This window comes from Pelodiscus sinensis, chromosome 1 (assembly GCF_049634645.1).
Source record: "Pelodiscus sinensis isolate JC-2024 chromosome 1, ASM4963464v1, whole genome shotgun sequence".
NCBI classification, from domain to species: Eukaryota; Metazoa; Chordata; order Testudines; family Trionychidae; genus Pelodiscus; species Pelodiscus sinensis.
In genome coordinates this window covers 133,982,797-133,995,218 of record NC_134711.1, presented here as the reverse complement: position 1 = coordinate 133,995,218, position 12,422 = coordinate 133,982,797, and positions in this window count along the sequence as shown.

Sequence of the window (12,422 nt, the reverse complement as noted above, 5' to 3'; positions counted from 1 at the left end):
GGGTGCCAACTCTGCCCACATATTGATACAAGTGAATTCATTACCGGAGCCAACTACATAAGCCACCAAATCAGAGGCTCATTTAACAGTAATTTAATCTATGCCATCAAATGCCAGCAATGCCCCACTGCAATATATTTCGGACAAACTGGACAGTCCTTATGGGAAATAATTAATGGACACAAATCAGATATCCATAAAGGGAACATACAAAAACCTGTTGGAGAACACTTTAATCTCTCTGGACATTCATTAACAGATCTTCAAGTACTGTTTTCTAACAAATCAATTCCACAAGCCAAATACAGAGAGAAGGACTGGAACTACAACTCATTCACAAGTGCAATTCTCACACCTATGGACTGAATAAAGATACCGGATTGCTGAGTCATTATCAGTCTATCAGACAATGAAGGCAACAATGGTTCTTTGTCTATGTAGAGTCTCATGATACCATCTACATGTTTTGTCAGTCTTTAAGTGCTATCTGACCATTTGTGGTTTGCTAATTAATGGTTCGTATCTGCCTCTTTTGACTGTCCAGCATTTAGGTAGTGAGAAACTATTTGTTTTTTCTATTACATTCCAGCTCAGCTTTCCCCTTGATACATTTTTTACCCACTACCTTCTTCTTGCCCCCCCCATCTTTTCCTTTTTCCCCACACACCCCCTTCTCCTCTCTTTATTTTGGTCCTAGACATCCAACACTCTGGTCATCTGAAGAAGTGGGCTGCGTTCATGAAAACTCATGTTACCATCTACATGGTTTTTTTAGTCTTTAAGGTGTTACCAAACTACTTGCTGTTTTTTTAAGTTTGTCTTGTATAGACTAACTTGGCTACCCCCTGAAGCTTTCCTCTCTGGGTAAAGTGGATCCCATCTCTTCCTAGCAATCCTGGGAATAAGGATAAGCCTGCGATGATGTAAAATCATTTCCTGTTTCTCTCAGAAATGTTCCCTCTGGCTCGATGGCCCAGAAACAGAACCCACCGGGAGTTTTATAGGCTTTGTGTGAAGTTGTAGGAAATACAAATATGGGAGGAAACAGGTTCACAAATTTCCTCTATGCAGCATCCCATTGATTGATCAGGAAGGAAGCTTCCTGCTTTTGTATTCCTGCAGTTTCTTCAGCTTGAGTGTGTGCCTCTTTCCCATTAAAGCCTTTCTGAAATGCTGCCTCGCAGTGGGAGATTTTCTTGCCAGATGAATTAAGCCATTTCCGGGGCTCGTCACAGGCTCAGGCTGAGATGAAGCAAGGAGAGGTCCCTGCTGTTTATGGCAGGGTGTTTGGCAGGAGGAGAGTATGGAGTGGGAGGAGACTCATAGGCACCAACTTCCTCTCTCCAATGGGTGCTCAACCCTCCCCTGTCTGAGCCCCCAGCCCACTCCACTTCTTCCCACTCATACTCCACCTCTTTCCCACCAGCTCCCCCAAGTGCACCTCCCCTCACTACTCCCTCTCCCTCCCAGTGTCTCCTGCATGCTGTGTAAGAAGGGTACATCTACATTAGCGCCCTAGTTTGAACTAGGGAGGCTAATGAGGGCAACCGAAATTGCTAATGAAGCGCTGGATTTAAATATCCCGTGCTTGATTAGCATATTCCCGACTGGTCGCCATTTTGGAAACTGACTACCCCGAAGTAACTGCCCGCGTCTACATGCGGCAGAGAAGCGGGATTCTGAGATAAACCCCTTAGTTCCAATTAACTGTTACTCCTTGAGGAATGAGGTTTAACTGTTAATTCGAACTAAGGGGTTTATCTCAGAATCCCACTTCTCTGTCACATGTAGATGCAGGGCAGTTATTTCATGCTAGTCAGTTTCCAAAATGGCAACCGGCTGGGAATATGCTAATAAAGCGTGGGATATTTAAATCCCACGCTTCATTAGCAATTTCAGTCACCCTCATTAGCCTCCCTAGTTTGAACTAGAGGGCTAATGTAGACGTACCTGAAGAGATCAGGGCATTGGGGAGGCAGGAGCTTGGCTGCTGGTGGGTGCTAAGCACCACTCTTGATTTTCCCTGGGATGTTTATGCTTTGGCAGGGAACCCAGGCTGCTGGCTCTGTATGGGGACAGGGACTGGCATTTTGAAGAGAGAACTGGTCACCACCTCTTCCCACCCCACCACCCTCCCAACACACACACACACACTTTTCTCAGGCTGAAGGAACCCTGGCAAATATTCCTGGGTTAGATCAGTCTGTGCTGGGGTAGGAGGGAGGGGCGATAACACCACTCACAGGCAAGGAGAGGAGAAGAACGTGCCCCAAGGTGACACATGCAGATCCTGGAGAAAAGGAAAGAAAAGGGACAGCCACATGTAAAGGGGGCTGACTAGGGGATTCTCTGTCTATTTGCTAGAGATGTTGTGATGTGGGTCACTTGGCAATCTGAGTCCAGGCAAACACTCTGGGCTTTAATAAATGCCAGGACACATGTCTGTGACTGTGAAAAGGATTCATCTCTTGGACTGGACACTCAGCAGGAAATCCTATTGTGCTACTATGGCCTAAAAGTCAACCCACCCTGTGTGTGTATCTGCAGGAGAGTGGGGACTGGAGAGAGGGCTTTGATTTTATCTCTCTGTTCAGCAGAGGTGGGCAAAATGTTTTTCCTGTGGGCCACATCAGGGTAGAGAAAATGTATGGAGGCCTGGGTGGGGAAGGCCAGGATTTGCTGTGCCTGCCCAAAGAACCAGCCTTGCCTAGCCCCCACCCTCATGCATCCCCCGGACTCCTGCCCCCTATCCAATCCCTATCCAGCCCGTTTCTAATCCCTCCTATTCCCCATCCCTGATCACTCCCTGGGGCCCCCAGTCTTCTATCTAGCTCCATTGCTCCCTGCCCCTGACCACTCCACTGGGACCACCATCCCCATCCAGCCCCTCTTTCTCCTCACCCTCTGACTGCATAGTCCAGAGCGCTGGAGCTGGCAGCAATGTGCCCTCCAATTTTTCCATCCCTAGGCAGAATACGTTAGCAGGGCTGGGCAATAATTTGATGTAATGGGAGTGCTGTCTGCTCTGTAACCCAGTGTCCCCCCACACTGTGATGTGTGATTCCCACTGACTCACCCAAATGTGTATTAACCCAGACACCTAGCCTCAGCCTGAGGAGATAACAGGGGATTCTCATGGGGAGAGACAAAGGGAGAGAGGCGGAGACTAACACCAGGTTTCGGGGGAAGGGGAGTGGCTGGCTGGGAAACATGAAGGAAGCAGCTTTAGCTGAGGGCTGAGGGTCTAGTGATGACAATGGACCCCCTAATCCAAGGGGTCTGAGGCATCCTGCCCCTGACACCTGAAACCACATCACATCTATGCTGTACTGTATCCTGGAGGAGCAATAAACCCTTTCTATACTACTGATTGGTGGAGTCTCATCTTGCTGCAGACGGGGTGCAGGATCGGGGGGTACCCGATGTGCCGCCACAGGAGGGCTTGACAAGAATTTGAAAAGTGGTCAAGGGCCACACTTTTCCAAATCAGTGGAGGGGGTGCTGTGTCTGGGATGGAGATTGGGTGCAGAAGGGAGGTTATGGTAAGGATTGGGGTGCAGGAGAGGGTGCGGGATCTGGGATAGAGTCTGAGTGAAGGAGCAATTGTGACCTGGAGCAGAAGACCAGGCTGCAGGGGGCTGTTTATGTTTTTGTCCTCCTTAGCCAGACTATATGTACTTCTCTTCACAGTAGGGGTACATATAGACTACAGGCTTTTGTCAACAGAGGCTTTGTCGACAGATACTGTCAACAAAGAGTGTCTAGACTACATCCAGTTCTGTCAACAAAGCAAGCCGCTTTGTCAACATGACAGTGTAGACGCAAAGGACAGTGTAGTTGCAATAACGCCTTCTGTCGACAGAACTCTGTCAACAAAAGGCGTTATTCCTTGTAGAGGTTTACTGCCGTCGATGAAACTGCCGAGTTCTGTCGATGTTATGTTGACAGAACTCGGCGGTAGTGTAGACACAGGTATAGTTTTATCGACAAAAGGCCACTTTTGGGGTATGTCTAGACTACAGGCTTCTGTCGACAGAAGTTTTGTCGACAGATACTGTCGACAAAACTTCTGTTGACAAAGAGCGTCTAGACTACATTGAGTTCTGTCAACAAAGCAAGCTGCTTTGTCGACATGGTAGTGTGGACACAAAGGACAGTTTACATTCAATAACACCTTCTGTCGACAGAAACTCTGTCGACAGAAGGTGTTATGCCTCATAAAATGAGGTTTACCAGCGTTGACAAAACTGCTGAGTTCTGTCGACGTTATGTTGACAGAACTCAGCGGTAGTGTGGACGCAGGTATAGTTTTGTCGACAAAAGTCCACTTTTGTCGACAAAACCCTGTAGTCTAGACACACCCTTGTTGAGAAAACCCTGTAGTCTAGACACACCCTAGGGCAATGTGCCCAATGGCCAGAGTCAATATGGCTGCCCTTCTTAGTCCGGCAGCATGGCCCAATGGCCAGATGAAGGAGTGAGCCATCCCTTAGTGGTAGGCGGTAGCTCAGGGTAGGGAAACTCAGGCTCCCCCTCCTCCACTAGGTCCTAGCTCAGGGCTTTGCCAGTGGTGATATTGATCACCACCAAGTCAATGGGGATCCAACCAAAAAACACTGACAATAGAGATGATGATTAATGCTGTTCCACTCAGGGCTACCAGGAAGTGACTGCCTATGGCCATTCTCTGGGTGTCTTTGGGGTCTCCAGGTTCCTTAGCCTGTTCTGATCCTGGCTAGCTAAGTGTGTCTCTTGCGTGTCAGCAGGTATCTGGATTCTGCCTGGGTATCAATCCTTCTGATTCGTGCAGTCTAGGACTTCAGCTTCTCTCTGGCTGGACTCCACAAAATGCATCCTTCCTTTTCAGCGGGCCTCCAGATGAGAAGAACTTCTGCTTTTTACATGGCAGCTCTCGCTGGAGCTGGCCTAGCAGGAGGGAGGAGCCCTGGTTTCCACTGCCAAGAGTGCTGGCTTAACCCCTTCATCTCCAGTATGGAGCAAGCACATATCATCCCACTACCATGTTGCCATGTCTGACCAGTGGTCACGCCAATGCACAGCCCTCCCTCCCCCCCACACCTCCTTGCAGTGCCGTCAGTGCCTAGCACTCTCAGAATGGCAGCTGCAGGAAAAGGCAATAGAAGCTCATGGGAACGAGGTGTACCGGTAGTTCGGAATAGGAAGCCTAATCAGAACTACCTACTCCGTGCCGCATGTAGCCGTGGGCACGGAGTTCAAACTAACGGGGATTTAAAAATGGCAGCGCCCGGCAAGATGCAAATGAAGCCCGGGAAATTTAAATCCCGGGCTTCATTTGCAACTTCGGTTGCCTACATTAACCACCCTAGTTCAAACTAGGGTGGTAGTGTAGACATACCCTCGGTGCCTACAATGGCAAGGCACGGGGTGCCAGTGTGAGCATTGCAGTGTAGTGGTGCATCCTGACTGGCCTAGCACCCTTCCCACAATGACTGGTCTGGCCTCTCTGGTCATCTGTTTGAACTCATAGAGACATAGGCTGCATCTAGACAGGCATGATTTTGTGCAAATACTTTTAAGGGAAAAGTTTTTCCGTTAAAAGTATTTGTGCAAGAGAGCGTCTACACTGGCATGGATGCTTTTGTGCAAAAGCACATCTTTTGCGCAAAAGCATCTGTGCCAGTGTAGACGCTCTCTTGCACAAGAAAGCTCCAATGTCCATTTTAGCCATCAGCTTTCTTGCGCAAGATATTAACATTGCTGTCTACACTGGCCCTCTTGCGCAAGAATACTTGCGCAAGAGGTCTTATCCCTGAGCGGGAGCATCAGAGTATTTGCGCAAGAAGCACTGATTTTGTACAGTACAACATCAGCGTTCTTGCACAAATACTCGTGCCCAGCGTAGACAGGCGGCAAGATTTTGCGCAAAAGTGGCCGCTTTTGTGCAAAATCTTGCCAGGCTAGACGCAGCCATAGCTTTTAAGGTCAGAAGGGATGATTATGATCATCTATTCTGACCCCCTGCACAATGCAGACCACAAAATCTCACCCACCCACTCCTGGAATAATCCTCTCACCTATATCTCAGATATTGAAGTCCTCAAACGATGGTTTAAAGACCCCAAGATGCAGAGAATCCTCCCGCAAATGATCCATGCCCCATGCTACAGAGGAAAGCAAAAAACCTCCAGGGCCTCTGCCAATCTACCCTGGAGGAAAATTCCTTCCCGACCCCAAATATGGTGATCAGCTGAAGCCTGAGCATGTGGGAAAATCTCACCAACCAGACACCCAGGAAAAGTTCTCTATAGTAACTCCTATCATCCCACCATTGGCCTATTTACTACTGACAGTGAAAGGTCAATTAATTACCAAGAACTCTACTGCCCTGCTCAGGTGACCAACCAGGTGACTAGCTCTCAGACCTGACCCAGTGTATTGTTTTGAAATTTGAAAGGCCCTTTCTTGTCGTTCAGCAACACACGGTGTGTTCTCAGCACATCTCTCCAGCTGGCCTTGCCTGCTCCATGCACCAGGAGATCCCCTGCTTGGAGCCATGCCAAGGTGCTAGATCTGATCAGCATTTGGAGAGAGGAGTCAGTCCAGTCCCAGCTGTGCACCACTGTATATTTATGGGCACACCTCTAGATATGTGAATGAAAGGGCCCTGACCAGGACACACTGTAGTGCAGGATCAAAGTGAAGGAGCTGCAAAACGCCAACCACAAGGCATGGACAGCAAACACCGCTCTGGTGCTGCACCCATAGCCTGCAGGTAGTACAACGAGCTGGATGAAATACCAAATGACCTCAACTCCACTCAGAAGAACCCCATGGACACTTCAGTGGCTCTGGGGGCATCTGGTAGTGCACTGAGCCATGAGGAAGAAGTTATGGCCGGGTGACGTGAGGGAGAGAGACACTCAGAGCCAGAGGAGGACTCAGCATCCAAAAGGGCTTGAAGTCAGCAGAACTTTTGAAGTCATCCTCAGAGGCTGTGGTTGGTGCATCTGGGATTCAAGCAACTTGACCAGAGAAGGAGGGTTACAGAAAGGAGGTGTTTTTGTTCTGTGTGATGCAGAGGGTTGGTCAGATGGTGAGCAGAGCTCTGATGCAATCTCTTATGTCTCACTAATCTGCCTCGCAGAGCCCTATGAAAACATCATGCAGCTGTTGTGCCACCTTTCTCCTTGGATTAGAGTGCAAAGCAAATGGGGTATTTGACCCCTGAGGACTGACGTTCCCTCATTACTTTCTGTGAGGGCAGGGAAGAGAGGAACCATCATTGGGCAAAGAGAAGCCTCGTATGGTCCCGGATGGAACCTGTAGTCAAGGAAATGACCCTCCTTTGCTTCCCTGCTCACCCTAAGCAGAGAAATATCTGCATGGGTGAATACAGCCTTTGGAAATGAGTGACCATTATTAAAACCTTCAGGGGTAGCCAAGTTAGTCTGCTGGAGTAAAAAAACAACAAATGGTCTGGTAGCACTTTATAGACTAACAAAATATGTAGATGGCATCATGAGCTTTCATGGGCACAACCCACTTCTTCAGATGACCGGAGTTATGAATTTGGGTTATGTACACCCAAAATAAATAGGAGAGGGGAAGGGATGTGGGGAGGGAAGAAAAAGGAAGGGGGATGGGAGACAGAGAATCAGGAAGTATCTGACGATTGGATAGTTAAACCGAAGCAGATAAAAATGAAAGGACTCTTATCAGGCCACATTGCTTCCCACAGCTTGGGAAGAACCTGTTCATAAACGGACCCCTGCTTTTCACAGTGGGATTTTTTTCTAAAAGGTTGGGTTAGGAATAAGTCTAAGCAGTGCTTTTTTTGTGATGGTACACACTGGTATGGTGCACTGGAACCTTTTTTTTGGGGGAGCACTCACGCCACACCACTTTCCCCCAGCACAGGCCCCAGCTGACTGACTGCTTCTGCGGGAACAGCCGGCGTATGTTGACATGATATAGGAAGAAGGGTGGGAGAGGCATTTTTCAATTTACTTTCCTCAAGAAATGAGTACCAGAATTTTTTTTTGAGCACTGAGTAGGAATGCTTATGAGTGTTTTCATAGACTGTACATTTATTGTAATGTCTGTTTTAAACTTTCTGCGGCCCCCCTACAGTACCGTCACAGACCACCAGGGATCCACGGACTACAGGTTGGGAATCTCTGATTTAAATCATTGTTCTGGAGTGGGCCTGGGGATCAATATGCAGACTGCCCCAGGGAGAGGGACAACCCCAGCCCTCTCTAACCCCAGCAGCTTGGGGCCAGGTGAGAAGTGCCTGTCCATGGCCACTGCAGCTGCAGCAGGCATATCCAGGGGAGGGGTGCATGTCCCAGATAGACACACACACAAACAGACCAACTCTCTGAAATCTAGAGTAGATAGTGTCTCATTCTCCACCTCTGCCCCCCACTGGCCAGTTGAGGTTATAGTGTCCCAGTCCCCATCTCTAGCCCCTTGTTGCCTCCTGTGAACACTGGTGGCACCAGGACAGATGGGAGCTCCTGGTTCTTCCCAGGGGAAGGAAGGAGGCTAGGGGACAAAGAGCTGCCTGCTTCTGCATTCCCCAGAGAGCGTGGAGCAGAGAAGAAATGATAGGCTGTCATGTGCTTTCTCCTGCCCCAGTGATCAAACCAACTCAGGCTGCACATGGCCCCTCCTGCATAATCTAGCAGGTAGCATGAGCCAAAATCTGTGCCATGAAACCCAGTCATCCTGTCTCCTGAGGACACCTGAATAAGGCCTATGGACAGTCATCCTGGGAGAGCAAGAAGACCTGGTTTGCTAAGATGAGGGCAGTTGGACCAAAAGTTCTAATTAGTGTTGTGTGATTTTTTTAAAAAATTTCCCATGACAACTTTTTAATTTTCAAAGGTAATGTAAACCCAAAATTCAAATGCTGAAGACATTTTTGGTTTTTGTAAAGCCTGCAGGGGAAAGGAGTGGCTTGGTTTGACTTGTTGTTAAGTGTCTATCTCTTTTTTTATATTCAGAGTGTGAGTCCTACAGGGGCTAAAGCCATGATGTTTCCAAAGTTTTGGAGATATTTTGTCTATCAGTTGGAGATTCCCTTCCACTTCCCAGGCTTGGTCTTCACTACAAACTTAGGTCAATGGAAATCATCTTCCATTGGCTTGATAATTTATGTGTCTATCCTACCAAGTCCCTTCCACTTACCAAAGTCGCCTGAAATTTCATCTTCAATACTCCACTTCTGCTAGAGGCACAGCACTTGATTTGATCTTGACGGGTTGACAGACAGGTAGCTTAATTGGCCTTCAGAAGGTGTCTCACAATGTTACATTGTGACAACTTTGGAAATGAGTTTCAACTCCACTGCACAGCAACCAGGTTCACAAGGTAAATCCCTGGAAACTTTTGAATTCCCATTTTCTGTGTGACCCGTATGGAGAGCTCACCAGCCCACCTAATCATTGTGAGCCAACACCCTAAATGTATCCTGCCTAGAGTGCACAGGAGGTGATGGGTTTGATTGGGCTGTGGGGAGAAGAGGCCATGGGGGTATGGCTCTAATCCAGTCAAAAAAATGTAACAGTTATGAGATGATTGAGTAGGGCATAGGGAAGAAGGGCTACACTAGGGAAACTCAGCCGTGCCACCAAGAAAACAGAAAATCAGAAGACAAGAGATGTGAACAGACATTCTGGTTCCCCACCACAGATATGCCCCTGTTATCATGAGGAGCATGTGATTCTCAATGGCAATCCCGCTACTGGCCCCAAATGCAGCATGGACACCTGCCAAGAGAAGGAGTCCTGTGCCACCCCAGGCAACTATGAGGAGGACATAATGGATGAGGAAGAGGAGGAGTTGGGGTTGGTCCTACCTTGAGCAGGGGGCTGGACTTGATGACCTCCTGAGGTCTCTTCTAGCCCTAGGTCTCTATGATTCTATGATAACGGGAGCAGTTGGGGCCCAGATGACTTGTGACATTCCCCCTGCTTCTGCCTCTGAAGAAGTCTGTGCATTCTCACTACACTGCGTCAATAATTACCGAACTGGTTCCATTTCTCTGTTGGGTTGCCGGTGATTGGGGAGTATGACAAAAGCTTGCAATGAAGTGACTCCTGAAACTTCACCGGTGAGTTGGCGTGCTTGAGCTTTCCTATGTTGATGGGCGTTCTATTAAGTTTTGGATGTTTGTGCTGTGAGGAGACTTTATGCAGGTTGAGCACTGGACTCTGGTTCTTGTCCCAAGGCCCGATGGCAGTATTCGGTTCCGCATCCACTTCCATAAGGTCAATGCTATTTCAAAGGTCGATGTGTACCCGATGCCCTGAACAGAAGAACTGCTAGACTGTCTTGGAAAGGCACAATAACTTACCACCCTGGACCTGTCCAAAGAACATTGGCAGATCCCTTTGAATGAGGGGTGCTGGGAGAAGACTGCGTTCTTCACTCCCTCAGGCCTGTTTCACATCATCTGGATGTGCAGACCATGACAACCCTGAGAGCCGGCATCCTGTGTGGGGCCAGGTAGATGCCGAGAGGGAGTGAGGAAGTGGCCATGGGGAAGCTGGCAACTGTCAGGCTGATCTCATAACATTTTAGAGTGTGTCAGCATGTTGCTGGCCAGATCCCTGCTGATGCCAGGAGCAGCCAGGGCTACCACTGCTAGGGCCCAGGGCTGGGACGCGGTGGAGTAGGGAGGGCCCATGTCTCTCCCTCCCCTCGCTTGCCTGTGGGACTGTGTTTGCTTTGCTGCCTCGCTCTGAACCAAGGCCTGGGCTTTATTGACTGGGGGACTGTGTTGGTTTTGCTGCCTGCCCTGTACTCAGGGCCCAGGGTTTGAAGGGAGCTGCTAGACATGTATTTCCAGGCCTGAGCACATGTCAGGGACCCAGGACTCAAGTAGCCAGCTTACACACAGGCACTGCAACATGCTGCAGAGGATTCAAGTGAAGTCAAAGTTTTATGAGCTGTTCATTTACATCAACAGGGAGGTCAGGACGTTGCTTCAGGAGTGACATTCTTATGGCAAATCCAGCTCCATGGATCCTGTCATCATCCTCTGATTTTCCTTTCCCACAGGAAGTGCAGTTGCCTCCGCGCTCACTGATGGAACCTTCTCTGGTTGATCTAGTCTCACCCAGGACTGCAACATCAATATTACAGCAGGGAAGTTCTCTGGAGACAAGAGCTGGTCTCCTCTCAGACCTTCGCACGTTGCCTCTGTCCACAAGGAGAGAGACTTTCCATGGTCCCAGGGTGTTTTCTTCTTTATTGGTTTTTGACCATGGGATAATGACGGGCCAGCTGCAGGAATTTGACAGGTGTCATGGGGCAGGCAATGTGTAGGGCGCCTTTCCTAGCCCCTTCCCTTAAAACTGGTGAGCAGCGCTAGCCTAAAATAGGGCTGCTCAGGTGCCTAGACGGCTGTTGAATTTCTCTGCATTCTGGGGCCAGAAAACAGCCACTAGTCCCAAGGGCACCTACATGCAGGGTGTGGCTGGGACTGCCTGTGGTCATCTCCTCTTGCGGCTTCAGCGCACCCCCACCCCTGCAGGACTTGAATGAAGATGTGCTGGCTGCTGGCATGGAGCTTCCCGTGCTGGCAGCCAGGAAGTCCCTCAGCTCGTGGGGCTTCCCCAGTGGTCTGAGGGTCACAGTTCAGGGAGCAGCACAGGCTGAGGGACGTGCAGGCTGCAGGCACAGTTCTATATTGTTTGGGGGGGTCTGTAACATCTCAATAGATTGAAAAGGGGTCTGTATGATGGAAAAGGTTGGGAGACACTGGTTTAAATGAAGAAAACCAAAACTTATTTGGGTTCAGAACCCGAGCAATGCTGGGTAAATCTAGCACCTCTATAAAAGTGGTGAATATGGTGTCAGGTGGGTACATTTTTTCACAGGGGGTGCTAGAGATAAGGCCTCTGATCATACGGATTTGAATTAATGAGATTGGAGGAGACGTCACTGAGAGGAGAGTTGCAGGGAAATCTGTGGGGAATCGCTTACTGAGAGAGCCATTGCACAGGCGCGGTCCCACCCTGGATTGTAGTGACAAAAGGAAACGTTACAGCTGGGGCCTTCCTTAGCTGCAGTGGGCGACCAGGAAATCTTCAGTGCTGTAGCATGGCCTCTGCACCCCATAGCACACTGCTGAACGGCCCTCCTGGCTGTTGAATCTCAGATTGATTTCCTCGGCCCGGTCTGCCTGAACAGTCTCCGCATGCCAGAGAAAGGAAGGCGAGAGGTGCTTGCCACAGTGGAACTCTGCTTTTCAGCTTAGATAAGAAGAGCTGTTTGGTGGGATCCTATCATCATGCCCGCTTGTGATGATGAGCAGTGGATGCAGAATTTTGAATGAGCAAAGCCACTTTCAGGGGACTGTGTGAGCTCGTTCTCACCTGATGGCACAAGGACAAGCGAATGAGAGCTGCCCTGCCAGTGGAGAAGTACAT